Raw genomic sequence first — 27,003 nt, forward strand, 5'->3', positions numbered from 1 at the left:
AATGCACTAATTGCATGTAAAACACTTAAACCTGCATCTTGTTAATAAATGGAAAATACTTCTAATGTGCTGTAGTTTCAATATATTTATGGGAGTAAGACACTATTACATTGGTTATATTTTTATGAAGCCATTATCCTAGGAAATGGGACATGCTAGAGATAAATTTCACAGAACTGAAAGAACAGAGGATAGTTGATAATATAAGCCAACAAATGAGCTCATGTACCCAAAATTAGCATAGATGCCCAGATTGAATTATGGCATATCAAAAACTTTTTTTTCAAGGGGGATTATTATTAAGAATACCATTATTAAGGATCTATGTGCAATGGGGTAGAAAAAAATATGAATTGCCCCATTCCTTCAAGCTGATAAATAGCTCTTAGTAGTGTAAAACACAAGAAATCTACCCTTTTAGAAATAAAATTTTAAAAGGAAGGTGCAAGTTCCAGGTAGGACACATCAGCCAAAATGTGGTAACAAAGTGGCTATCTCATACCAAGAAGACTTGGGACATGGTAAATCTCTTTTTCTTTTTCCTCTTCCTCCTCCTCCCCCTCCTCCTCCTCCTCCTCCTCCTCCTCCTCCTCCTCCTCCTCCTCCTCCTCCTCCTCCTCCTCCTCCTCCTCCTCCTCCTCCTCCTCCTCTTCTTCTTCTTCTTCTTCTTCTTCTTCTTCTTCTTCTTCTTCTTCTTCTTCTTCTTCTTCTTCTTCTTTTTCTTCATCTTCTTCTTGTATTTCCCAAATTTCTTAGTGCTGGAAACCTTTATTTTCTAAACTTATCCAATTTATTATGTGTAATGAAATGAATAAAATCATATTCCCCCAAATTTCTCTCAGGGAGACTTTATATTTATTCAAAAGAAATTACTTTCTTTAGAGGATGAGACCCTAAGGAAATGATTGAGTAACACAATACAGCAATTAAATTGTTCTGCCTAATGAAGGGATAAGGAATTTTAACAAAGGGAGAATCTTGGAGAGGCAAGAAGAAGGCAGTGAGGTAGGAAGTCTTGAAGGATGGAAAAAGCAGAAAAAAAATGGAACCCCCACTGGCTTAGTAACAGAATGGCAAAAGGAGAATTAAAATGTGTAACTAGAGTTCACATGGTTGTTTTGAACATGTGGAGGGGGGACTTTCTTCTTTCTTCCCTGAGAGATGTGAGGATGTGTTTCTGTTGCTCACTTGAGTTTCTATGGATTATTTTGAAGACCAGGTGAGATGCTGAGTTCTGTGTTCAGGTGAATACCAGGGTAAAACTGAATGTTGTAGAGACTCATAACTCAGAGAACAGAGCAAAAAATCTATTCAAGTCAGAAAGTCATATTTCTTTATAGATTCTCATAATGTTTTAATGAAGCTTTAAAATTGTCTTATCTGTATCATAATGTAGAAAATTAAGACCAGAGGGATAAGAAAATCCACAACACGATAAAAGTGCTCACAAGGGGGAGACAGAAATTTGGAAGGTAGTATTTAGGGAATAGTTCTGTAGCTTTCCCAACACAATCCCTCCTTCAATAAGTTAACCAGCGATGAATGTTATAGTTTTCTAAATTAAAGAGAGTATTATTCAAAAGAAATGCAACAGAAAACCACATATATATCCTTCATGCACATGGTAACTGGATTTTCAATATGCAGACATAATGAAGTAAAATTCAATTCTAATCATACACTTTATTTAACCCAATGTTTCTAAAGCATTATCAGTTCATCATGTAATTTGAATATTATTATCAATGCAATATTTTACATTTTCATACTTTTTTTAGAATTCAATATTTACTTTACACTTGGAAAATTCAGACTGACTACATTCTAAGTTCTCAATCACACCACATTAGAAAGCATATACTTAAGGGGTCACCCTTTAAGCAGTTACCTTACAAAAAGTAAAGATGGTTTTCAATTAGATTCTTATACAAAGTGACTATAAATACATATTTAGAATATTAATCATACAACATTTCAATCTGTGAATTTAGTACTTAGATTATAAAGAGTTTAAGAAGGAAAACCAAAGAGGTGTTGAGTAAGTATTAACTACATATGGCTACAAAAATGTATGTCCATAAATTGTCACACACTTAATCATTTTATAAACATATTTCTTTAATTTGATGATAAATCACTATTGAAATGGAACACATGGAATTCTTCCCAGTATCCACTTCATCCTTCCAATTTATCTTTCTGATTGATAAAGAAAGGAAAAATAAAATCTATACCTCCTAGATTTCCTTAATACTAAAGCACTTTGTGTGAGTTAGGCTTAGCCAATCAAACACATATAGATGAGATTTTTGAGGGTGGAAATGAAACATAGGCTCTGTCTGTGCGATATATTTGTCATCTCTATTTTTCCAGCATGGGGCAGGTTTTCAGTAATGGTCCTAAATGCAGTTCCCACCACTTTGTCTCCACCTGCACATGTTACCAGCAGGTTGTTGGGCACCATTATCATCATCTATTGTATGTTCCAAGCAGGGTGGTGAGTGTCTGTGGTGGTTTGAATAGGAATGGCCCCCCATAGTGTCATATATTTGAATTCGTGGTCATTAAGGAGTTGAGGTATTTTACAAGGGTTAGGATATGTGGCCTTGTTGGTGTAGGTGTGGTCTTGTTGGAGGAAGTGTGTCACTGGGTATGGGCTTTCTGGTTTCAAAAGCTCAAGCCAACCCAGACGCTTCACACCTCCTCCTTTCTTTCTGCCCCCTCCCCATAGATCTAGATATTTAACTCTCAGCTAACATGCCACCATTGTTCTCATCATAATGACAACAGATTAAACCTCTAAACTATAAGTCAATTCCAATTAAATGCATTACTTGTGAGAGTTGCTATCATCATGGTGTCTCTTCACAGCAATAGAACATTGATACTTGACTAAGACAGTATCTGTGTTATCAATTAGAGAGGGAAAACAAGCAATTTGAACCTGGGGACAAAAGCAGTAGTGGGGTATCTTTCTAAGTATGCAGTCTTTTGAACTCTGGATTCTTGAGAACAGTTGCAATGATACACATCATTGAGCATTCTGCATCTTCATTATAAAGGAAGTTTTGACGTCTCCTCTCTGTGGGTAAGATTTCTTCCCCAATGTTCCTGATGCCTTCTGATTTTTTCCAATCTACCATTATATAAGCCATTCCTACTAAACATCTCATCTATCCTGTAGATCATCTCATGCTATTGAGAGGAGAGTGCAATATGATCAGATGACTACCAAATATGATAAGATACATATACTAGAGAATATAGACAAAATTCTAAGCACTCATGAACTTTTTGTTTTAGAGGTCACATGTACCCTCAGAAAAGGATGCTGTATCTTCCATATGTATATATATATGGAAGTACTTTTTAGTAAAGATTCCCTTCTTGTCTCTTTCCAGTCCATCCTGAGTTAAATAGATTTCTGTGCTATATGCCCTAGTCACCATGAATGATATTCTGCCTTACCAAAGCAATAAATTCCCAGCTTCAAACTAAATCGTGATCCAAAATATTTTTTCTCTTTGAAGTTACTGTTTCTCAAATAGTTTATCACAGCAGCACCAAGTGACTTAATGTGCATGATCCCAAGGACAAGTAATGACAACTTACCAAACCTCCCATAACTACTGCCCCCTCTGGCTATTTAATAATGAATCTCAAGTATGGCACTGTTTATCAAGAAAAATAAACAACAATGTGGTTGTAAGTTGATTATACTCACCTATTTCTTTCCTGGAATGACCAACAAGTTCTTTCCATGAAAACAAAAAATTCAATTAGAATTTGCATTTTATGCTGACAGAGTTTCTGTCTTCACCATATTTGGAGAGGGAATCCAGATTCTCCTTACAGCAAAAGATTGTACCAAAAAAGTTCATAACCATGGCCTCCACTCATGAAATCAAATACTGGACAGTTAAGAAATGGCCTTCCTAATGAAGTCTGTGGCAATTCTTGGTATTAAAAACTCATTATGTTTAATCTTTATACACCAAGAAAATTTTGACTATTTCCAGGTTACATTTTGTTTTACATGTACTTTATGCTCATTGTAACTGGTAAGATTTTAATGCATACTATCAAACCTTTAAAAAAAATCAAGTACTGACAAAATTGTATTCATATACTTTTATGCAAAAAATGCTTTTACAATCTGTACATTTATCTGTTTTTTAAAATAAAGTTGTTTAATAAAAAAGAAAGAAATGGCCTTCTTGATGAAGCATTAAATGGCCTTCTTAAAATATGTTGAAGAGTAAGTTCAGAATGCCATACAGATGCTGAATGGGGACTTCTATACTGTGCTTCCTCCAGAGAATGAAAAAATAATGGGTCTAAGAATAAAGAGTAAAAGCAGTAGTGACCCTACTCATTGTCTTTCTTGGTCGCCCCTGGAGGGCTTTGTGTTTACTGTCTGCTTATTCTGGAGTGTGTAATATTGAATGCAGAGGGTACATGAAGAATAGCAGAGTTACAGCCTAGACTGCCTGGCACTTGGATATTTTGAACTACTTATGTTCATGGGCCAGCGGGTGAAAATAAGATCTTTTCTGTTGATTAGGCTGATTCACACTGCTTAGGAGAAATACATACTATTTTTAGAAAATAGCATCATAAAGGAATATATGTGAGACTCAGTGATCCATTTAGCTTTGCTTACTATATTTTGCAATAAATGTTTTTGCATTTTTGACTTTTATATGCAAATTGGATTCTTGAAGGACACTAGTAAAATGAGTGAAAAGTAAGCTCTATTTTTATATGTTTTATGTTGAAAAAAGCATAACTAAATATATTAAAGCATCATTTCTAATAAAATAACACAGAACAAGAGATTGATGAATGGTAGAGGCATTTTCTTGGTGGGTTGAATCTTCAAATCTTCTTGAAGAGAGCAGCAACACAAGTATACTTATATTAAACAATAATATATGAAATATAAAAATAAATGTTTGAAGAGATTATGGGATATACTTTTTATCTTCCCTCGCCATTACCATAGTGGCTGCACTAGCTTACTGTACTCTGTTTAGGAACAATGGACAGCAACAATAGGTATGCCAAAGTTGCTAGAAAAAAGACATTCCCACATTTAACTCCAGGCAAACAAGGAATGATGAGAATGGGGAAATAGTCTTCCCCATGGAGACTACATTCATTGGTTATCCAGTACCAAATGATCATCCCCTGAAAACATACATACAAGTTACATATGCAGAACAGGTTATATTTAGGAACACATATGCATTTACATGTGCATATATGCATATAACAGCAATTAATGAAAAACATATCATGAAATTTTAAGGATAGCAAGGAAGGCATATGGCAGGATTTGGAGAGGGGAAAAGGAAATGATGCAATTATGATACAATCTCAAAACCAAAAGAAATAATTAAAAGGAATAATGACCCAGTGTCCTACTTGAACATAGGATTAACAAGACATCAGACAGTCTTATAGATGAGATTTTTTTTCTATCCCTTTTTTTAGCCTGAGAGTTGCTTTTCAGTCTTAATTGCCTGAGACCCTCTCTTTGGAAGAGGAGTCTGTTCTCATGGCCAACACCGATTTTTTTATTTGTAACTGAAAACAAGCAACATAGTGGTGTTCTCAACTGCCATGAGAAAAATTATGCATTTGTGCCTCCAGGGAACACTGCCATTTTCAGAGCATGAATCAGAAATTGCTGATGCTTCATAAAATAAGACAGATGAATCTGGGTGCCATATTGCCAAAGGCCATGTTTGGTAGAGTATTCTTTAATTCATCATTTAGTGAGCTCCTGCTTAGAAGTTTGGAGCTAGCAGTAATAATAGAAAGATAGCCAGGACCCTCAGTTTTCAACTAGATGTCTTTTGATTTAGATTCTTAATGGAGACCTTTCTACACAGATGACATTCTGAGAAACTGCACACGATTGTCTCCAAATGCAGACTAGTGTCTTACTTCTATGACAGGGATGGCTTGGATGTGTTGCTTTAGCTGTCTTGTAAACAATCCAATGGAGTATTGACTTGAAGATTTAGGGCAAACTCTTTGACATTTTTACCACATAAACTCTAAGAATTTGTCCAATCAGAGTATTCTTTTATTAAAATAGTAAAAAGAGGAGGCCAGAGAGGTGATAATAAGCACAAGAATTTATATTTTCTTCTTACCCAGAATGCCGAAACAATCATTTCTGGATTTTTTTTCTTCATTGGTGGCTTTCCTGATCTAGAGGGCTTTTTATGGTAGAAGGAACTCTGAATCCAAAAGAAGTGGCATTGCTGTTGCTCTAGCCTCAGAAATATGGGAGAAAACAGTGACAATTCTAATGACGTTCCTGGGAAAATGTGTAAGATTGATATGCTTCTTTCTCTTCCCCACTCCAAAAATATGAAGTTCCCAAAATTTTAACACACTCTTTTTATATTCTTATTAAACTGATAGTTTCTACAGCTAAATATTTATTCTGGTTTTCATGACACATTCAAAAGTGACCTGTAAATATTTGAGAAATTATTACACTTAAATCTATTGTGTTCTATGTAGGAAACTCACTCAGTGCTTCCATGTTGTCAATACAAACACTGGCACCACTCCCAGCTTGCTGTTCTTATTTCCTCCTTATGCACACTACAATATGCCTGTTTCAGAAGTTATGAGTCCCTGTTGCTGCACACATGATTTTTTTAAAAAGCAAAGTTTAAGAGCCACATCAGTGCTCCCTTAAAAAAAATCATTATCCACTTCATAATAGGATGAATTATCCTCTTTCTTCCATGAAGATGAAGACTGTTACTTGCTTAAAACTTAAATTTTGTACTGTAAACTTTAAAATGGTGCTTTCAAGTGCATAATAATACACAATTTGAAATACATTCCTAAGTACAGTGTCTGCCACGATCATCAAAAAATAGAAAAAGAGATAAACCATTGTGAAGTAAGTAAATGAAGAGCTATCAACTCCACTCTCCAAAAAGAATGATAGTACATGGTTTGTTATTATTTTTTTTTTTTTTTGGTTTTTGTTTTTTTTTTTTTTTTTTTTTTTGAATCTGGCAAACTTCAATTTTGTATTCACTGCAACTCCCTTTATTCCAGTCTACCTTGCTTGCATCTCAAAGTCCCTTTTGTGTAATGTGGCTTCTCTGGTCAGAGCTGGTTGACTAAGAAAAATGGATCCAATCTCAGTGAGATTTCTCTGGTTCACCCACTGAGAAGTACAGGAACGAGGACAGAAATAAAGATCTTGGCAGAGTTAAAATACAGAACAGAAAGCGAGATAGGAGAGATGGTGGTGGAAAATGCAAAGATGCAAAATCCACACAGACACAACAGCAACACTAAGTTTCAGCTGTTTTGTCATTAAAAAAATACCAATCTGGATGAGAAGGAATGGGGAGAGAATTGCATAGATTTCAGGGAGAAGGCAACAAATTTTGAGAGCCTTATAACTTCTCAATTCCATGATGTAATTTCTTCCTGGATTGGCCTGTGTCTTTGTCCTTGAGCTTTCTGGGAAGATGCTATAACTTACAATGATTTTTTCCCGTTTTCCTTGAGCTAAGCCTAATTGGTTTCTATATTTGCAACCAACATAAAAAAAATAAGACTCAATGTGATTAAATTTATCCAAGATCACATTTTCTGATAGTGAAAACTGAAAAATTAAAACCATAGCCCAGGTCTCCTAACTTATATTATGATAGATTATTGCCTCCTGGAAATGCGTGCTTAGATACAGGCAGTGAGGACACAGAGATTTTTGCACCAAAACCAGAAAAGAAAAGACAATCTTCAAATGACAGTCTTCAAGATGACTACCATACACCCAATAATATATTTTCACAGAACCTATTAACTTGACCTTATTTTGTAAATGTTTTGATTCTAGCAGCTCACAGCAGAGGCAATCCTGTGACCACCTAGATTTTGGAACTCTGGCCTCCAGAAGCGTAGAAAGATCCTTTTTTGCTGTTCAAAATCATTAATTTGTGAAGATTTAATATAGCAGTCATATGAAGCTAATAATATACCAAACTATAAATTATTAGGAAGAACAAAAATATCCGAGAAATAGAACATAATAGGAGTTGGAGTTATTATTGTCCACATAGGATTAAGAAGTGTTTTAGTGTTTACTTAACATCTACTGAAGTTCAACAGAGAAACACTGAATGAAAATGCAGAACCCAAGGCCGAGCTTTGACCCCAAGAAGCTCAAAGTTTTTATATTAGAATTGATTGAGCTGTTTCTAACACAGCTGTTGAAAAGTAATTAATATTTTTCACTCTACTATCTTTATTCATTTGATAAAGATATCTCAAGAATTTGTTCCTTTTCCCCTGTCATGGCCTCATCAGGAAAGATACACAACATCTTCTTTCCTCCTCCATTGTCAATATAAGCATTATCCCCCAATGTGCCTCCATTGCCTGGTTATTAAAAAAGCATTACATAGGCTTTTACTTAGGGACAACTTCAACTTAAATTGAGAGGTCAAAAGTGACTTCTGCAAGTTCTGCAGAATTATGAATGCTAACAATGAAAAGGTTGGAGACACTGGCTTCAAGGAGACAAATGGTGACTCAGCTCTAGGCTCTTTAATCCCATGGCGAAAACAAGACAAAAGAAACAAACAAAAACTAAGAGAGGACATAACAGATTGTCAGCAACCCTCATCACAAGTTACATACAGCACTTCACAAACAAAAATAACTAAAAAACAAACAAACAAACTATTGCATGAGTACCAGTGACTGTGTGGTGATTAAAGTCTTTAAAATCATCCTTTATTTGTAGCTGGATAAAAAGACCATGAGAACATAACCTTTTTCTGTCTACTTCTTTCATTGCAAAAAAAAAAAAATCTTTGTGCCAACTTCAGACTAAATTAACAGATAGATAGTTGGATCGATTGCTATTTCTATTAAAATTCAGTTTTCTGTATGTGTAGCTTATAGATGAAATGAGTAGTATATACTTGATTGTTATTTGATGGCAACATATAAGGATGAGTAACAGGTATTTGACAGAAGAATGATCAGGAAGTTATGGTTTTGCTGCTTGGAACAGACACCATGACCAAGGAAAGTCTTACAAAGGACAACATTTAAAGTGGTTGGCTTACAGTTTCAGAGGTTCAGTCCACCATCATCAAAGTGAGAGCAAGGCAGCATCTAAGAGGCATGATAAAGGTATAGCTGAAAGTTCTACATCTTCATCTGAAGGCTGCTAGCATAATACTAGTTTCCAGGAAGCTAGAATAAGGGTCTTAAATCCCACACCCAAAATGACACACCTACTCAAACAAGGCCACTCCAATTCCAAAGAGGGCCACACCTTCTAATAGTGCCACTCTCTGGGCCCAAGCATAAACAAACCATGACATTCCACTCCCTGACCCCCATAGGCTTGTTCAAACATATGAGTCTATGGGACCCATATCTAAACATGGCACAATGCAAAATATATTTAATCCAACTCCAAAAGTCCTCATAGTCTATTGCAGTATCAACAATGTTAAAAGTCCAAAGTTCAAAATCTTTTCTGAGACTTATCCAGTCACTTAACTGTAATCGCCAAAGCAAAACAGGAAACCAGGAGGGCAAACTCCAAACTCTGCCTCTTCATGGTTGATGTCAAAGCAGTCTTTAGATCTCCAATTCCTTTCTCATCTTTGTTGACTGTAGCAAAGTTCTTTCTCCTGGGCTGGTTCCACTCCCGGTTAGCAGCTTTCCTCGGGGGATATCCTATGGCACTGGCATCTCAAACACCTTCGGGACTCCAAGGCAACAGCAATGTTACAGCTTTCTGTTTTAATTTCTAGGTGCTACACATGATCTTCTGGGCTTCTCCAAACATCTGGCATCTCTTCTCCAGCTCTTCCCTCTGCTAGCATTCTAAGCTCAGGTTGATCTATTCTATTTCCACTGCTGTTCTTAATGATCATCCCATGGTACTGGCATCTCCAATACACTGGGGTCTTCTACTGCAGCTAGGTTTCACCAATAGCCTCTCATAGGTTCTCTTGGTGGTACCAAGCCTCAACACTTTTGCATGATCCCTTTCACTCTTAGGCCATCAACTGCAACTGAGGTTGCACCATGGCTTTCCATAGCCTCTCACAATGCCAAGCCTCAACTATTCTTCATGATATCTTCATGGATTCAACACCAGTATGACCTGGGTGACTCTCATACATTACCAAGTATAGCTGCAAAAAAAAGATGAATGTTTTATCTATAGCATCAAAAGAGTGGTCTATTATTTGTATATGTCTTTGTTTATGTTTAGATCTTCTAAAAGGACATTTATAATATGTTCTTCCTCAGCTACCAACTCATTAACAAGAGTTACAAAAAATATTGTAATAGACTGAGCAACCTCCCCTGCAACCATGATCACTCCCAAGTTCTCTCAGATGTTCTTTCCAGACCAGCTCAACAGAGTAGTTAATATCTACATATATTACAACAGCAAGCAATGGTCACTATCTGATTACATACTCAGTTATTATGGGACTTGAAGTTGAGTAAAGTTGGATATCTTGCTGGTCTTTTAGTTGCTAAAAAAATACAACATTGTACATTAAAATAGCAATGTCGCCCCTTTTCTGTTGTATTCTCTTCCCATCATCTAAGTAAGAAAATTTTTAAGTAAAATTATTTGTAGTCTTCAATGCACCTAACAAGTCAATCTTCCAGACCCAATGACCACTCCAGTATTTGATTAGGATTAACATTACATCTATTTCATAACCTAACGTCTCTTTCAAACACTTGAAATTGCTAACAGTATAATACAGGAGAGTTTCTGCTGCTCAGCCTTTTAAAAATTATTTATTGGGCATTTATTGGTCAGTTATTAAGTAAATTTACTGTGTATATTTGTTTACAGGCAATGAACAAATTAGGCTACCACTGCTATTATTATAGTATTCAGAGTCAGATAATAAATATTTGACAGATAAGTTTGTAATATTTTATATGATAAGACATGTTAAAAAAATAAAAAGCGCTATGAGAAATTCCCAATGTTCACAGCATAATTTAGGATGCCATTGCTAGTCGGAGACTTTGAAGCAGAAAGATGGAAGCAAAAAGGAAGCAGCCATGCAACTTTCTAGGTAAAGAGTGATCCAGAAGAATTATTTCAATAGTCTGAGGCAGAACAATGTTATGTAGATTAAAGAAACAGCATAAAAGTCCATGTAGACAGAATTATCTGAAAAAAAAAAACCAGAGTCGTTTAGGGCCTGGATAACTGTTCTCAGGCACATCTACCTGTTAGAATCATGTATGGAGCGTTTTTGTTTTCTTTTAAATTAATTCCCTTTAAAGAAGCAGGTAAGGAAATATAATCTGAACATGCTGTGGAAGAAACTGCCTTGTAGGAGAATCAGTGAGCTCTATGTGAGAAAAGATAGCGGATACTCATAAGAATTCAATTTCAATGCATGCTATCAAACCTCTAAAAGAATTAAGTACTGACAAAAATATTCATATAGTATTATGCCAAAATGCCTTTAAAAATCTTTATATGTATCCCTCTTTTTTGAAAATAAAGAAGAAAAAAAAGAAAGAAAAAAACAATTCAAAGATAAGAGAGTTAATGCCAGAATTGAACCATACTTAACCCCAGAGAAAAAGAAGTTAAGAGTTCAGAAAACTGGAGGTCAAGTTACATTGTGAATGAGGATCTAAGCTGAAGGATTGATGTAGCAATATGAACTTCAGGTGAGTGCATATAAAACTTTGAAACCATGTGCATCATAGAGTAAGTATTTCGGAAATGATAGCTACTGTTTGTAATATAGAATTCTGTATGCAGCAATTCTGCATTTATAGTTTCAACCAGCCCCACAGAGAAGATAATGGAGCACAACTCCAGAAAGTTCCAAAATGCAAAAATTGAACCACAGAAAGCAAGATAGGTGGGCCCTGATGTCCTCTTCCTACTTCACAGGTGCTTAACCTGTCTCTAGTATACTTTGAACTCTAATCTCCTCAAATTTGGTGCAAGTTAGTATCTTAGCCCATGTGATGATGTGCATGGGCATAACAAACATTTTGACATTACTCCTTAAACAATGCAGGATAAGAATTATTTACATGTCATTTATATTTAATCAGCATGATAAATATTCATGAGATAAATTCAATCTATAGGGAGATGTACATGGTTTATATAAAAAATAAAAGGGATATAAGCTTATAAAGTGTTGGTATTTAGAGGGAATGGTAGAAAGTCTTCCACTGATAGAAAGGAATAATAATATTATAGTAACTGAAATCTATAGATTTAGATCCAGGCAAAATTGGTTTCAATGGACTTGGGGATGTCTATACTCTTGTGTTTAATTTAGGGGCTAAAAATATTATCCTTAAAACTGTATGTAAAAATCTGTCAAAAAAAAAGAGTAGTACAAAGCCTGCAAAACAGAATGAAAAACTTGGATCACCAAAATTCTGAGAAGCCACAGAAAACATGCAAAGGAGAAAAAAAAGCAGTACAAATATGTAGGAAAGAAAAAATGTTGGCAAACTTGAAATTTCCAAAAGTTCTGGACAGCCAGAAATCAACAGAGATGCAACAATTACTATGTGATAGTTGTAACTTTATACCCAAATCTCTGATGTTTATTCCCTCTAAAACTGGAATTTAACTGTCTTCTCTTGCATATGGTTTGGATTTAATGACTTGGTTCCAGTGGGTTATAGTCCATAAAAGTAATGGTTAACAAGATGATTATAATGTGTAAAAACATTTCCAGCCAAGAATGATGTCATGAGTTAATTCACAAGAAGGAAGGAGAGAACAAATCCTGCAAGTTATCCTCTGGCCATCACGTGTGCCATGTCAGACATATGCTATGGCATGAGGAAATACACACACACACACACACACACACACACACACACACACACACATTAAAGTAAATATTCTATAAATTGTCTATTCTTACTCACCTGGCAGAGAGGATATCATGATTACAAAAGTACTATAACTGTACAAAAATTCATTGTGTTGTGTAGCCTTTGGATTTGTCAAATCTTGGTGTGCATTTTCTTACTTATAAGTTTTTATAATAAATTTTAAAATAAATCAATAAAGAACAATAATTAAAATGTAAAGGCATGTACCTTGCAGCTTGCTTTGACATTCTGCTTGCCTTTTCTCACCTCTCTACCTCTTGGTGAGGCCACTTTCATGCCACAAACACACTGAGCAACCCCACTAAGGGATTTCTTTCCAATGGCCAGTTCAAACTCACCAACATATGAATGAACTACTTTGTAAGAAGATTCCCCCAGTTCTAGCCAATCTTCCCAGGGATGACTGCTGAGAGATGAAACATTAGTCTTTCCCAAGGATATGTCACCCCTCACCCCTAATTACTCATCCCATACAAAGTGGTCATCCCTAAAATCATATATGCATAAACAACATTAAACAGATCTAATAGACTATTTTACATGTTTATGCATTTAACAAAAGAAAGAGACAATTAGCTTGAGAAGTGCTGGGTGGTGTGGTAGAGGTTAGAGGGAAAAGACATGGCAGAGGTTAAAAGGTAGAATTTTAAAAAAAGGAGGGAAGTAATTGTATTTTAACTAAAAAGCTAAAGTTGATTTTTTTTTTACAATATGAGTCAGAAGTACCTTAAAAGCTACTCTCCTTTTTGATATAACTTAAGGCCCACTCACCAAGATAAACCCAAACCCATCCCATCAAGTGCATGATGAACCAGAGTCTAGATAGCCTAGAAACCTGGAGTAAAACCAAATCATACCAATCTCAAAGAGAAGTAGCAATAAAACAACTCCTTATGATACTGTGCTATCTCATAGATCAATGCTTTATTCAGTTGTCATCAGGGAAGCTTCCTCTTGCAGCAGAAATGAAGAGAATCCGAAACCCACAGCCAGATATTATGCATACAGGCAGACCTTGGAACACACGGCTCTAAAATGGATGTCACCATCAATCCCTCCCCACAAAGCTCAAGGAACCCTACAGAATAGAAGGCAGAAGAGAGTAAGAGCTGGGGGGGATGGAGAACAGCAGGAGGGTAAACCCTCTAAGTTTCAGGAGCAAGGATTAGATTATTAATACATTATGTTCAAGTTTTGCCATTTGCCCACATGCATATTTTAATACAAAAAACATTTATGTCATCTCCAAAATTCCTTTTATGAATCTTGGACCATTATTCTGTAAACTGTTCTGTGGTTAAGTTAAAAAGCCACTTGGGAACAGGATGTAAATGATAAAGTATCAGAGATGTTTTCCTTTGCCCAGTTCCTGAGCCTTGACTAACAGGAATCTTGTCCTGAAGCAAGCCATGTACCAAACTCAGGCAAAAGAAAGCTAAGTTTTTATAGCAATCCCCAAAGCATGAGATAACAAATTTCTTGGTGTAGTAATGCACAAAATCTGCGCTAAGAGGCAGTCACTCTTGGCAGCATAAAAGGTCTGGTTGTCTGTAGATGTTTGACCCTGAGGCCATTTCATGCAGCTTCTCTTTTGTTGTTTTGTTTTATTTCTGCTAAAATTTATTGAATTTTCCTTTCAAGCCACAAAATCAGAACCTACTTATTGTAACAATTAAAACAAAACCATTGTCAGAAAATAAAGTAAAACACAACAATGTTCCCCTTTCCTTCTTCCCAGGGTAATCAGAGGTAACAATGTGTCCTGCATACTGCTACCTTTTTTTCCCCATGAATTGGCTATGATTTTTTATTACCTAGACTCTCCAACACGCATTACTTTTCTTTTTCTTCTTTGTATTTTTTTATTGGATATTCTCTGTATTTATATTTCAAATGTTATCCCCTTCCCCAGGATTACTTTTCAATATGTATCTTTCTCAATTAAAGTATATTACAGTTGTCACTTCAGATTAGTAAAAATAGATAAAATGCATTGTTTTATATAGCTGTGTGATATTCTGTAGTGTGGCTAGACAATAATCATTCTCTTGCTATTTCCAAAATTTATGATATACACATCGCTCAGGATCAGTGAGCATATTCCCTTAGCAACACATCACTTAATTACCATGCACAGGGCTCTGGGCTTGATCCCACACACAAGATAGAAGATAGGTAGGTGGGTAGGTAGGTAGGTAGGTAGGTAGGTAGATAGATAGATAGATAGATAGATAGATAGATAGATAGATAGATAGATGATAAATAGATAGATAGGTAGGTAGGTAGGTAGGTAGGTAGGTAGATGGATAGATAGGTACATAGATAGATAGATAGATAGATAGATAGATAGATAGATAGATAATAGATAGATAGATGATAGATAGATAGATAGGTAGGTAGGTAGGTAGGTAGGTAGATGGATAGATAGGTACATAGATAGATAGATACATAGATAGATAGATAGATAGATAATAGATAGGTTGGTAGGTAGGTAGGTAGATAGATAGATAGATAGATAGATAGATAGATAGATAGATAGATAGAAGCTTATTCAATAGGTAAAGATAGAAATTTTATTTTTTATAACATTTTCAGCCTTTTGTTCACAGTTGTAACACCATGAAACAATATAAATACATAATATGAATTTATCAAAACTTATGGCATATGCAACACAAAGAGGAATACTAGTAAGGGCTCTCATGTCTCCATGTTCTCAGTGTGGCTGAATAATTCTAAACTTTTAGAAAAGCCTTTCAATGCAGCTTTGGCATATATGTCCTAATTAGCCATGTTGAACATTATTCATATATTTTAGAAACTTGGTTATTCTTTGCTCTTCACAAATTGCTTTAAAAGACAACAAAATACTGTGAATATCTTAATTTTCCTTGAACTATTAAATTTTAGTTAAATTAATAAAGCATTTTATTTAGAGTAGTTTAATACCAAAGTTGAGAAGAAAGACTGAAGTTAGCATGCATCCTACCCTTCCCTAGCACATGCCTTCTCACCGGGAACATAGCCATGAGTTTATCATACTTTACAATCTGGAAACTGGCACTCACACATGAATACCATCATCTACCCGTCTGTACATCAGTATTCTGCTTCTCAGTGTCTATGTGTTCTAACAATTTTATATTCTGCATATATCACAGCACCAGATGAAATGATTTCACTGTCCTCTAAAATCACCTCTGTTCCACCTATTTATCCTTCCCTCCTTGGTAACCACCATAACTATTTCTGAAATATATCAAAGCCTTCCACACAGCCTTGGAAGAGTGAGTGAGATCCTTTGTTAAACAGGAAGATAGATGAGGCAGAGATGGCTCCCAGTGGCCACAGTGGAACTCCGGGCAGATAGTCATTGACAGAAAGAAGATGAGTGACACATCCCATCTGGCATGCTGCCAGATGCCAAAAACTGATTTTTATTTTTTCAGAAAATGGGGAAAGAGAAGTTGGAAGACTTCATTCATCTTGTACAAAGGAGTGCTCACACTACAAATTCTGATGCACAAAGAAAATGCAAATCCTCTATTTTGACCATAATTACTCTGCCTAATATAAAAGAACTTTCTACTCCATGGTTAGGATAAGTGGATGCACTCTATAGCTCAGTCTTCATCCTACAAAGCAATAATTTGAACAGTTTACTGGGCAGTAAACTCCAATTCATGAAAAAAAAAGTGCTCAGTGTGGCAAGTAATCCTTGCCCACATCTGTTCTCAGGATGTCAACGGGATGACAGCAATATATCAGGAATTATATGAAGAGAATCCCAACATCCCAAGTAAGCCATGCTGATTGGCCAGAAAGCCTCAGGTATCTATCTCTGCCTTCTTAGAACTGGGATTATAGGGATGTACCACTGCTTGTGGATTTTTTTCATGCATTCTGTGTATCTATCTCAGGTCCGCATGGTTGCATTGCAAGCATGTTCCTGCACTATCTCCCTCACCCTAACTGTAACATCTTTGTTTTTAGTCAATACTGTCTGCTCTGCTGCCCATGCATTTACTGTAAACTGTGAACTCCTGAAATTTCTCTGCTATAGAGACAAGCTGAAAGGGTCATAGTTCAGAATTATCTGTGCATTCTCAGACAAACATCCCTGAATGACCACAACTGGAGCTGAGCACAACTAGAACGGTGTCAGCAATGCCACACTAGTGGAGATGTCAAAGAAATAATCAGCTCACACTGAAGTCCATGCCAAGTCATGGGCAAAAATTCACAACACACTTTTATGCTTCATGTCCTATGAAAAGCAGGCAGAGCCCTTCCGCAAAATGACCTAACAGATGACTTCTCTGTGATCTAATGACAGGGGCCTCTCTAAGCCTAGAATGATGATCAGGATTTTCTGTGGAATGTGGTTAAGAGAGAGCAGTGAGGCCTCTTACTGCTGCAAACTGCTCTAGCTCCTAGGTCTGATACACCAACTGTCACCAGCTCCAGTTTCCACTCACCAGACAGGGAGAAAACAAGAAAACAACACTGATCATTTCCTCAAATACTTCAATGTCCAGCTACTATCCGTTAAATGACAGCTAGTCCAGAGAGTATTCAGGGACTACAGTGAGGCACCTTTGTATTCAGCAGTTTCTTATCACACACACACACACACACACACACACACCATGCACAGTTCAGTAAAATTAATGGAGGATGTTCAAAAACGTCTAGTTCTTTCGTGTCTCCTGTGAGCTGGATGAAGTGCCAAAGCTTTAAGGGCTACTCCAAGAAGAACACAATGTAACAGATAAATGATATAATGAAAGTGTTGAGAACATATTCAAGTCATGAGTTTCTAAGGCATTATTAATGAGGTGATAATGAACAATCTAGAATGTGTAGACTGGTCTATGTGGCACTGTATTAGTCAGGGTTTTCTAGAGTCACCGAACTTAGAAAATGTTTCTCTATATTGAGGGAATTTATTGTGATGACTTACAGTTTGTAGTCTAACTAACCCAAAAATGATCAGCTGTGAATGGGAAGTCCAAGAATCTAGTAGTTGCTCAGTCCCACAAGGCTAGTTGTTTCAGCTGGTAGAAGTAGGTTCCAACAGATGTGCTGGCAAGTAAATGCAGGCAGATAAAAAAGAGTGAATCTTTCTTCTAACAATATCCTTATGTAGGCCTCCAGCAGAAGGTGTGGCAAAGATTCAAGGTGTACCACCACACCTGGATCTGGGACTTAATTTGTCCCTGGCTGACCTTGAACCCAAAGGTCTCTTCACCTCAGTCTCCTGGGATTAAAGACATATACTACCACGCCTGGGCTAAGCTTTATATGGCCTCAATGCCTTAAGAACTCCATGCTAAGAACTCAAGAACTCCGGCTCTGCAGAAGCCTCTCCTGGAACACTTCCCAGAACAGAGCATCTTTCTCCCAGGGATCATTAGAACCACAGTTTCCTGGATTCCCCAGATCCCTTTCCAGGAACAGGAAAAGCCTCTGTGAAACTTGATGCTTACAGTTTCTTTTCTCTCAGAAACTTTGCAGACTTCTTTTCCCTAGCCTTTTACACTAGGGCCACCAGTGTGCTTCTTATTCCAGGGGCTCATGCTCCTAAAGTTTGGGTGAGGGAGGGTTCTTCATCTTCCTTATTCAAGGCAGTGAGATAGCCCAGCCATGAAGACAAAGTTTTTGGTCCTGAAACCACCTCTGCACCTGCTATGTCTCAAGCTCCCTATGCTGCAGAAAACCAAGCACGAACTGTCCTTCACAGTCAATATAAAAAGCTGGGACCCCTGAATCTCTTTCCACAATCATTTTCATGATAAAAAGTTCACCAGTCCATTCTCAGCTCAGTCAACATTCATCTTCTGGTGATGCAAATACCATCAACTGCAATATGAGGCGTGAAAGTCCTTGCCTCCAAATCAGATAAATGTCAGGAAGGGCCTATAACTGAAGAAATATAATAATATAAACAAATAAAATTAATAGATGATAACATTAAAAGATTAAAAAAATTACAAACAACACAAATGTTGGCAAGGATGTGAATGAACAAGATGGAACCTTCATACATTGCCAGTGCGGACGTAAAGTAATCTACATGTGATGGAAATCAAAAGAGAGGTTTCTCAGAAAGAAAATAAAAAAGAAAAATTGAACATAAAGTTACTGTACAACCCAACTCTATCAGTCTAGGATATTGAAGGAGGAACTCCATGTGAGATCACAGACATTTTTTCACATAAACGGTGGTGACATTCACAATAGCTAATTTATGAAACCAGCATAACAATTCAAGAGCCAAAAACATACATGAAGATAAGATTATTTTTGTGTAAAAGTTTTCCAGTCATAAAAAAGAGTTAAACTGTCATTTTCAGAAAACTAATTCAATCAGAGATGATCATATGAAGTGAGTTGAGTTGGTTTCAAACAAATATCATATGTTTTCTCTCATCTGTGGTTCCTAGGTTTTTAATATAGATGCATAAAATTATGTATATATACATATACATATATATACATGTGTGTATATGTATGTATGATATAAAAGTAGAAATGAAAATGTCTACTGGAACAATGGAGACTGCGAAAAATGAAGGCAAAGGGTCAAGTAATATGCCAGCACACAGCATATACTTGAATGAGTTTCATTTTGGGTTATATTGTTGTTGTTGTTTTTGTTTTGTTTTGTTTTATATTAAACCCAATCCATTAAACTATTTTCTGGGCTTCTGATCTCACTCTCAACTATGACTTCATCCTTCAACTGAAAGACATCACATCACTTGTCACAACAGGGCTTTCTTTCTCTTTATTTCTTAGAAATTTGGGCAACTCTTCTTCATATCCTCTCTGCTCAGTCACTTTGGATCTTAAATGGAGATTTGGTAACAGTAAAACTTAAATGTGAATGTGAGTTCCTCAATTCTCTTTCAGTCTTCTCTGAGTGCATCTGGGCACATCTCATCCTGTTTTGTCAAGGTAGCTTTAAAGTAATCAAACTTACAGTGAAATCAAATATGATGTAATTGTTCCTCCCAACCAGGTGGGACTGGCTGAACTGATGAAGAAGTCACTGTTAGCTTCTGTGGTTCCTAGGAAAGAATCATGCTGCCTGGACATTACAGATCTTTTCAGTGCTTTGGGTCCAGTCTTTGTGTTTGTTCATCCTACTCACAGATGTTCAAGGAGAGTTATACTGCTACTCCCAGAGAAGACTTCTCTTCATGAACAGTGTACTCCATGCTTCCTTCATAAAATGACTGGGATAATTAGAAGCGAGATAGATGGCAAGGGACTTTGGCACACATCAGCAATCCAAGAGCTGGAGAGGATGAGATAGGAGGATTGCTATAAGATCAACCTAGAAGGATACAACCAAGAAGGGCAAACTAGGCTACAGTATAAAGCTTTGTTTAAAAAATAATTAAATGATTGATTAATTAATTGATTGATTGATTGCTTAAGGGAGAAGGGGAGGGAGAGAAGAAGGAAAGGGGAGAAGGGAAGGGAAGGATAAAGAAGAGAAAAAAGGGATGAAGGAGAAAGGAAGGGAAGACACAAGGAAGAAAGGCAGAGAAAAACCAGATTGACTACACTACCTACATCCTTAAGGGATGTTTTCTTCACTGCTGGAAGAGGTACCCTAGAGTCGTAAAATGTAGCTTCTTTTTCAATGGCTAAAGAATTTTCCTGTAATGAAATTCATAGGCAAATGGGTGGAACTTGAAGCTATCATCCTGGGTGAGGTAACATAGTCACAAAAGAACACTCATAAGAAAGGGAAGGCCAGACAGGGGATGCCTCAGTCCTTCTTAGAAGGAAGAACAAAACTGCTCATGTGAGGAAATAAAGGGACAAATAGAAGAGCATGGATTAGAGAAAATATTATCCAGAGTCTGCTTCACCTGAATATTCACCTCGTATGTAGCCAATAAACCCAAGCACTATTGCTGAGATCAAGTAGTGCTTACTGGCAAGAACCTGATATGGATGCCTCCTCAGAGACTCTGCAAGAGCTATACAGATACAGAGGAGGATGCTTGCAGCTAACCATCAGACTGAACACGTGGACCCAATGAAGGAGCTAGAGAAAGGACTGAAGGAGCTAAAAGGGTCTGCAATCCCATGGGAAAAACAAAATGATCAACTAACCAAACCCACCATAGTTCCCAGAAACTAAAACACCAATCAATGAGTTCTCATGGAGAAACCCATGGCCCCAGGTGCATATGTAGCAGAGGATAGCATTTTCTGACATCAGTGGGAGGAGAGGCCTTTGGTCCAGTGAAAGTAGAATGTAGGGGAATGCCAAGATGCTGAGGTAGGAGAGGGTGGTTGGGAGAGGGAGCACCTTCATGGAGGCAATGGGAGGGGGACGGGGGATGGGATTGTGGGAAGGGGATAACATCTGGAATGCAAATACAGAGAATATCCAATAAAAAAAAGTTGAAAAAAGAAATAGGAAATTTCCCATTTGTTGTGGTCTTTGTCATAAACTTGGAAGGATCTAAAATCACCAAGGAGACACATGTGTATGTGTGGGATTTTAGAATGGCTGAACTAAAGTTGAATAACCCACCATAAATGTGGGTATCATCCTCCCAACGGTCAGCATCAATCCCAGGCTGAACAAAAAGGCAAAGGCAAGCAGACACCAGTGTTCATCTCTCCCACTTCTGACTGTGGATGTGATGTGATTTGATGAGATGTAGTGTAGTGTGGTGTGGTGTGGTGTGGTGTGGTGTGGTGTGGTGTGGTGTGGTGTGGTGCAGTGTGGTGTGACGTGGCATGGCATGGTGTGTGCGGTGTGGTGTGGTATGGTTTGTGTGGTGTGGTGTGGTGTAGTGTGGTGTGGTGTGGCATGGTGTGATGTGGTATGGTGTGGCATCGCATGGCATGGCGTGGCATGGTGTGATATGACCACATGCCTCATGTTTATGCCCTCATGACTCCACCACCATGACAGGCTGTACCTTTGAAATGTTAGCCAAAATAAACAAATTCTCTTTATTTGCTTCTGACCATGTGTTTTGTAATAAAATGCTAAAAGCTTCCATTTTTATTTTGCCAATTATATGCACTTATTTATTAAAAACATATTTTATTTATTTTTTGAGATTATACTATAATTACATCATATTCCCTTTCCCTTTCCTCCCATCAGAACCTCCTACATACCCTGCCCTGTGTATGCAACAACTAATAAATGTATTTTAAAGAAAACTATTATTGTTACTGATTTAGCAAATTAAAAATACATATTATACTATAAAACTACTAAGGGATAATTTGAAGATAGTACTTTGGTGTTTCATTCAATAGACTTTAGAATTACTTTTTAAAATTTACCATATTGACCTTTTTTATACCTTTTCCTCGGGCTAATAAAAGCTTAGTATCATTCTTTATTCCAAGCACTGGCAAAAAAAAAAAAAAAAGAAAAAAAAAGAAAAAAAAAAAAGAAAGGCAAGAAGCTGCTGTGGCCGTTCTGCGCTTAAAGGGCACAGTTTCATCATTTAAATAATAGAAACTTTAGTTTTATATTTTTTAAACATTGTTGGTTAATTATGTGTGTTTTTATATAGATATGTGCTTATAAGTACCATGCCAATGGAAACCAGAGGAGGGTGTCAGATGCCCTGGAGCTGGAGTTATAAATGTCTATTAGTCACCTGATGTGAGTTCTGATAACCACACTCAGGTCTTTTGCAAGAGAGCAAGTGGTCATAACTGCTGGGCCGCCTCTCCAGCCTCTAGAAATAGATTCCTAAAACTCAGCGGATAGAAAAGAAACCTTAATGGAAATCAGAAAGATACCAATTTGCATGGCAATGAAGATAGGGTGTTCAAAGGTCATTTTATGTAGTTCAGCTGTGATCATGAGAAACTTTAAAGCCTTACCTACATATGTTAGGGAAATAAATGAAAATCGATTACTTGTGCATTTGTAAACTGGATCCAATAAGTTATCTATAAACCTAAAAGTATAAAGCAGAAATAGAAACCTAAAGAAATGAGAAAAAATAAATGCAAGGATTTTGACAAATAGAAAACAAACTAGAATAGAGACCAGCAAAAGCCAAAATAAAACTGATAACATTTAATAAGTTGCTAATTAAGTAGGAACAAAACTGAAGCACAAGATCCGTGTTCATGTACATGTGTGTCTGCATGTGGATGGAGGATGGGGAGTCTGTACATGACAGAGGGAGACTGTGCATGCATGTTAAGGAGAAGCACATGTGGAGGTGAAGGGTCACTCTGGGGCTCTGGTTTTCTCCTTCCACCTCATGTATGCTTCAGTGAATAAAACCTGTGCCCCAGGCTTGCCCAGCGAGCTCCTTGACCTGCCTGCAGAGTCACCTTGCCCGCTCCAGAATCTCATAAAGATGAGAAACCAGGACAGTCAGGTAACTGTGAATCGATGCTTTACATTTTCAACCTAAAACAAGGAATTCACCAAACAAACCTAGCAAACCACCAGAAATCTGAGCAATCTTATGCTAAAGCAATCAAATTATTTCAGTACCTGCCCTCCGACCCTCTTACCTGCTCTTTTGCTGTCTGTGTTTCAATTGCTCTAGGTTAAACACATCAGAAAACGAAAAGTTCCAGCAACAAACAATTCGCAGGTTTTAAAGTGAGCACGATTCTGAGCGTTGTGATGTAATCACTTACTCTCTTACCCAAGCTCACCCATGCCTTGTACAGCATATCTATACTGTACCACCTCAGTTGTCACCTACTAGCCATCAAATGAATTTCTGGGGTAGTTCAGTACTTATGCTCGTGAATTTCTTGCCATACTTGATAATGGCTCCAAGCAAGAGAATTAATGACGCTGAGAATACAGATATGACCCCAAAAGATCCAGAAGATTTTTTCAACTGAAATGTTAATACGCTACAATACTTTGACAGAAAGACTACATAAGTGGGGTTATTATCACAGTATACTATCATTGTTCTATTGATTATTCTTGTTAATGTCTTACTAGGTGTAATTTACAAGATAAGCTTTGTAGTAGGTATTATGTGTGTAAAAGAAAAAGACAGACTTGGGAACAACTGATGGTTCCCATGTGCCCTCACTCCCAGTCTTTAACACATATCCTGTGATAACAGGGAAAGTAGTATTTGTTAAAATATGTCTACAAAAGAATCTGTCTACCACAGCAAAAGGGGATGAAGGGGATACAAATCGGAAAGGAAGAGATAAAAACATCACTCTTTGTCGATGACATGATAGTGTACTTGAGTGACCCCAAAAATTCCACCAGAGAACTTCTACAGCTGATAAACAAGTTCAGCAAAGTGGCCGGATACAAAATTAACTCAAACAAATCAGTAGCCTTCCTATACTCAAAGGACAAACATGTGGAGAAAGAAATTAGGGAAAAGGTACCCTTCACAATCGTTACAAAAACTATGAAATACCTTGGTGTGACTCTAACTAAGAAAGTGAAGGAACTGTATGACAAGAACTTCAAACCTCTAAAGAAAGAAATTGAGGAGGATCTCAGAAAATGGAAAGATCTCCCATGCTCATGGATTGGAAAGATCAACATCTTAAAAATGGCCATCCTACAAAAAGCAATCTACAGATTCAATGCAATCCCCATCAAAATTCCAACCCAGTTCTTCATGGAATTGGAAAGATCAATGTGCAATTTCATATGGAATAACAAAAGACCTAGAATAGCGAAATCCATCCTCAACAACAAAAAAACATCTGCGGGAATCACTATCCCTGACCTCAAGCTATATTACAAGGCAATTGTGCTGAAAACTGCATGGTACTGGTACAGAAATAGGCAGGTGGATCAATGGAATAGAATAGAAGATCCAGAAATGAGCCCTCATGTATATGGTCACCTGATTTTTGACAAAAGAGCAGTAAACATTCAATGGAAAAAGGACAGCCTATTCAACAAATGGTGCTGGTCCAACTGGCACTCAACATGCAAAAGAATGAAAATAGACCCGTTCTTATCTCCTTGTACAAAGCTCAAGTGTAAGTGGATTAAAGATCTCCACATTAAACCAGATACACTGAAACTATTAGATGAGAAAGTAGGGAAAACCTTAGAACACATAGACACAGGAGAAAATTTCCTGAACAAAACACCAATGGCTCAAGCTCTAAGGTCAAAGATTAACAAATGGGACTTAATGAGATTGCAAAGTTTCTGTAAGGCTAAGGACATCGTCAAGAAAACAAAACGGCAACCAACAGAATGGGAAAAGATCTTTACCAACACCACATCAGATAGAGGCCTAATATCCAAGGTGTACAAGGAACTCAAAAAGCTAGACACCAGAGAATCAAATAACCCTATTAAAAAATGGGGTACAGAGCTAAACAAATCATTTTCAGTTGAGGAACACCGAATGGCCGAGAAACATCTGAGGAAGTGCTCTACATCTTTAGCCATCAGGGAAATGCAAATCAAAACAACCCTAAGATTCCACCTCACACCAGTCAGATTGGCCAAGATCCAAAACTCAGATGACAGCAGATGCTGGCGAGGCTGCGGAGAAAGAGGAACACTTCTCCACTGTTGGTGGGGTTGCAAGCTAATACAACCACTCTGGAAATCTGTCTAGCGATACCTCAGAAAATTGGATATAGTACTACCTGAAGACCCAGCTATTCCACTTCTGGGCATTTACCCCAGAGACACATTAATACACAACAAAGATATATGCACCACAATGTCCATAGCGGCTCTATTTATAATAGCCAGAAGCTGGAAGGATCCCAGATGTCCTTCAGAAGACGAATGGATACAAAAATTGTGGTACATATACACAATGGAATACTACTCAGCCATCAGAAACAATGACTTAACCAAATTCTTAAGAAAATGGCTGCATCTAGAGAATATCATCCTGAGTGAGATAACCCAGTCACAAAAGAACAGACATAATATGCAGTCACTGATAGTGGGATGCTAACCCCAGAGGCTTGCACTCCCCCAGAAACAACTCACAGAATGTATGAAGTCCAAGAAATAAAGAAAACAAAAAATATACATATATTCACAAAACAAGAAGACTTTGACTATTTTCATGTTGCGTTTTGTTTTACATGTACTTTACGCTTATTGTAACTAGTAGGTTTTCAATGCAAACTGTCAAGCCCTTGAAAAAAATCAAGTACTGACTAAAAAATATATTCACATGGTTTTATGTAAAATTTATTTTAATGTCTGAAAAAACAGTACTGACAAAAATGTATAATTTTAAGCAAAAAATGTTTAAAATCTGTACATTTATCTTTGTTTTGCAAAATAAAGTCGTTTAAAAAAAAAAAAAAAGAATCTGTCTACCAGACAACCAACATTAAAACACCATTCTTATTATAAACACTTTTTCGGAGAGTAAAAATGAAGGAACCTTTCCTGTTTTATTTGTTTCAAGCATCACCCAACATTGGATACTGACAAGAAATACAGCAATATGGGAGCTGAGTAAATGCATCACAGTTATGTTGTATTTATTCTACAAATTACAAAAATGGGGTTAACATTTTAAAATCAATCATCTTAATTCTCCACAATTACAGAAATGAAAGGAAAACCGTATCAACATCTCAACAGATCCAGAAATCCAGCATCCATTCATAATGACGAAACGGGTATTACTTCAACCCCAGAAGAGAGCTCTGCAAATACATTGTAGAGGATAGATTTATTCTGCGGTATCATTTTGCATGTACAAAATATATTTTGGCTTATTCCCTAATTCTTGGCTCCTTAGGGTAATAAAGAGCTGATTAATGGGGAACTTAATAACTGTACACAAAAGCCCTCTGTGAGGGGCAGTCGTTTCACAAGCTCAACAAGGCATTTAAAAATTAACTGAATGTAACAGGCAGCTTAGAACACTAGCAACATAAAAGAAGCTCCAGAAACAAAAGGACAAGATACTGATAACGATGCAATTCAAATGCCAGTCACATTTGTTTCTCGGTGCTTTGGACAAGGCTTGGTGACATTAAAGCACTTCACTGTAGGGTTCAGAGGTGAACTCTATTGTACTGGTTTTAAAATACCAGCACTGAAGATGTATCTTAGATACATACAAGACA

At 36.9% G+C, this 27,003-nt stretch overlaps 1 pseudogene across 1 annotated transcript in view; it reads right to left on the reverse strand.

The window, feature by feature from the left end:
- LOC308428813 overlaps positions 1–27,003 on the reverse strand; it is a 41,991-nt pseudogene that overhangs the window by 12,403 nt on the left and 2,585 nt on the right. The window contains exon 3 of the transcript in view: positions 23,461–23,491. The product of the transcript in view is annotated as an uncharacterized misc_RNA (transcript). The remainder of the gene's footprint in view (positions 1–23,460; positions 23,492–27,003) is intronic.

Source organism: Micromys minutus, assembly GCF_963924665.1.
Source record: "Micromys minutus genome assembly, chromosome: 1".
Lineage (NCBI taxonomy): Eukaryota > Metazoa > Chordata > Mammalia > Rodentia > Muridae > Micromys > Micromys minutus.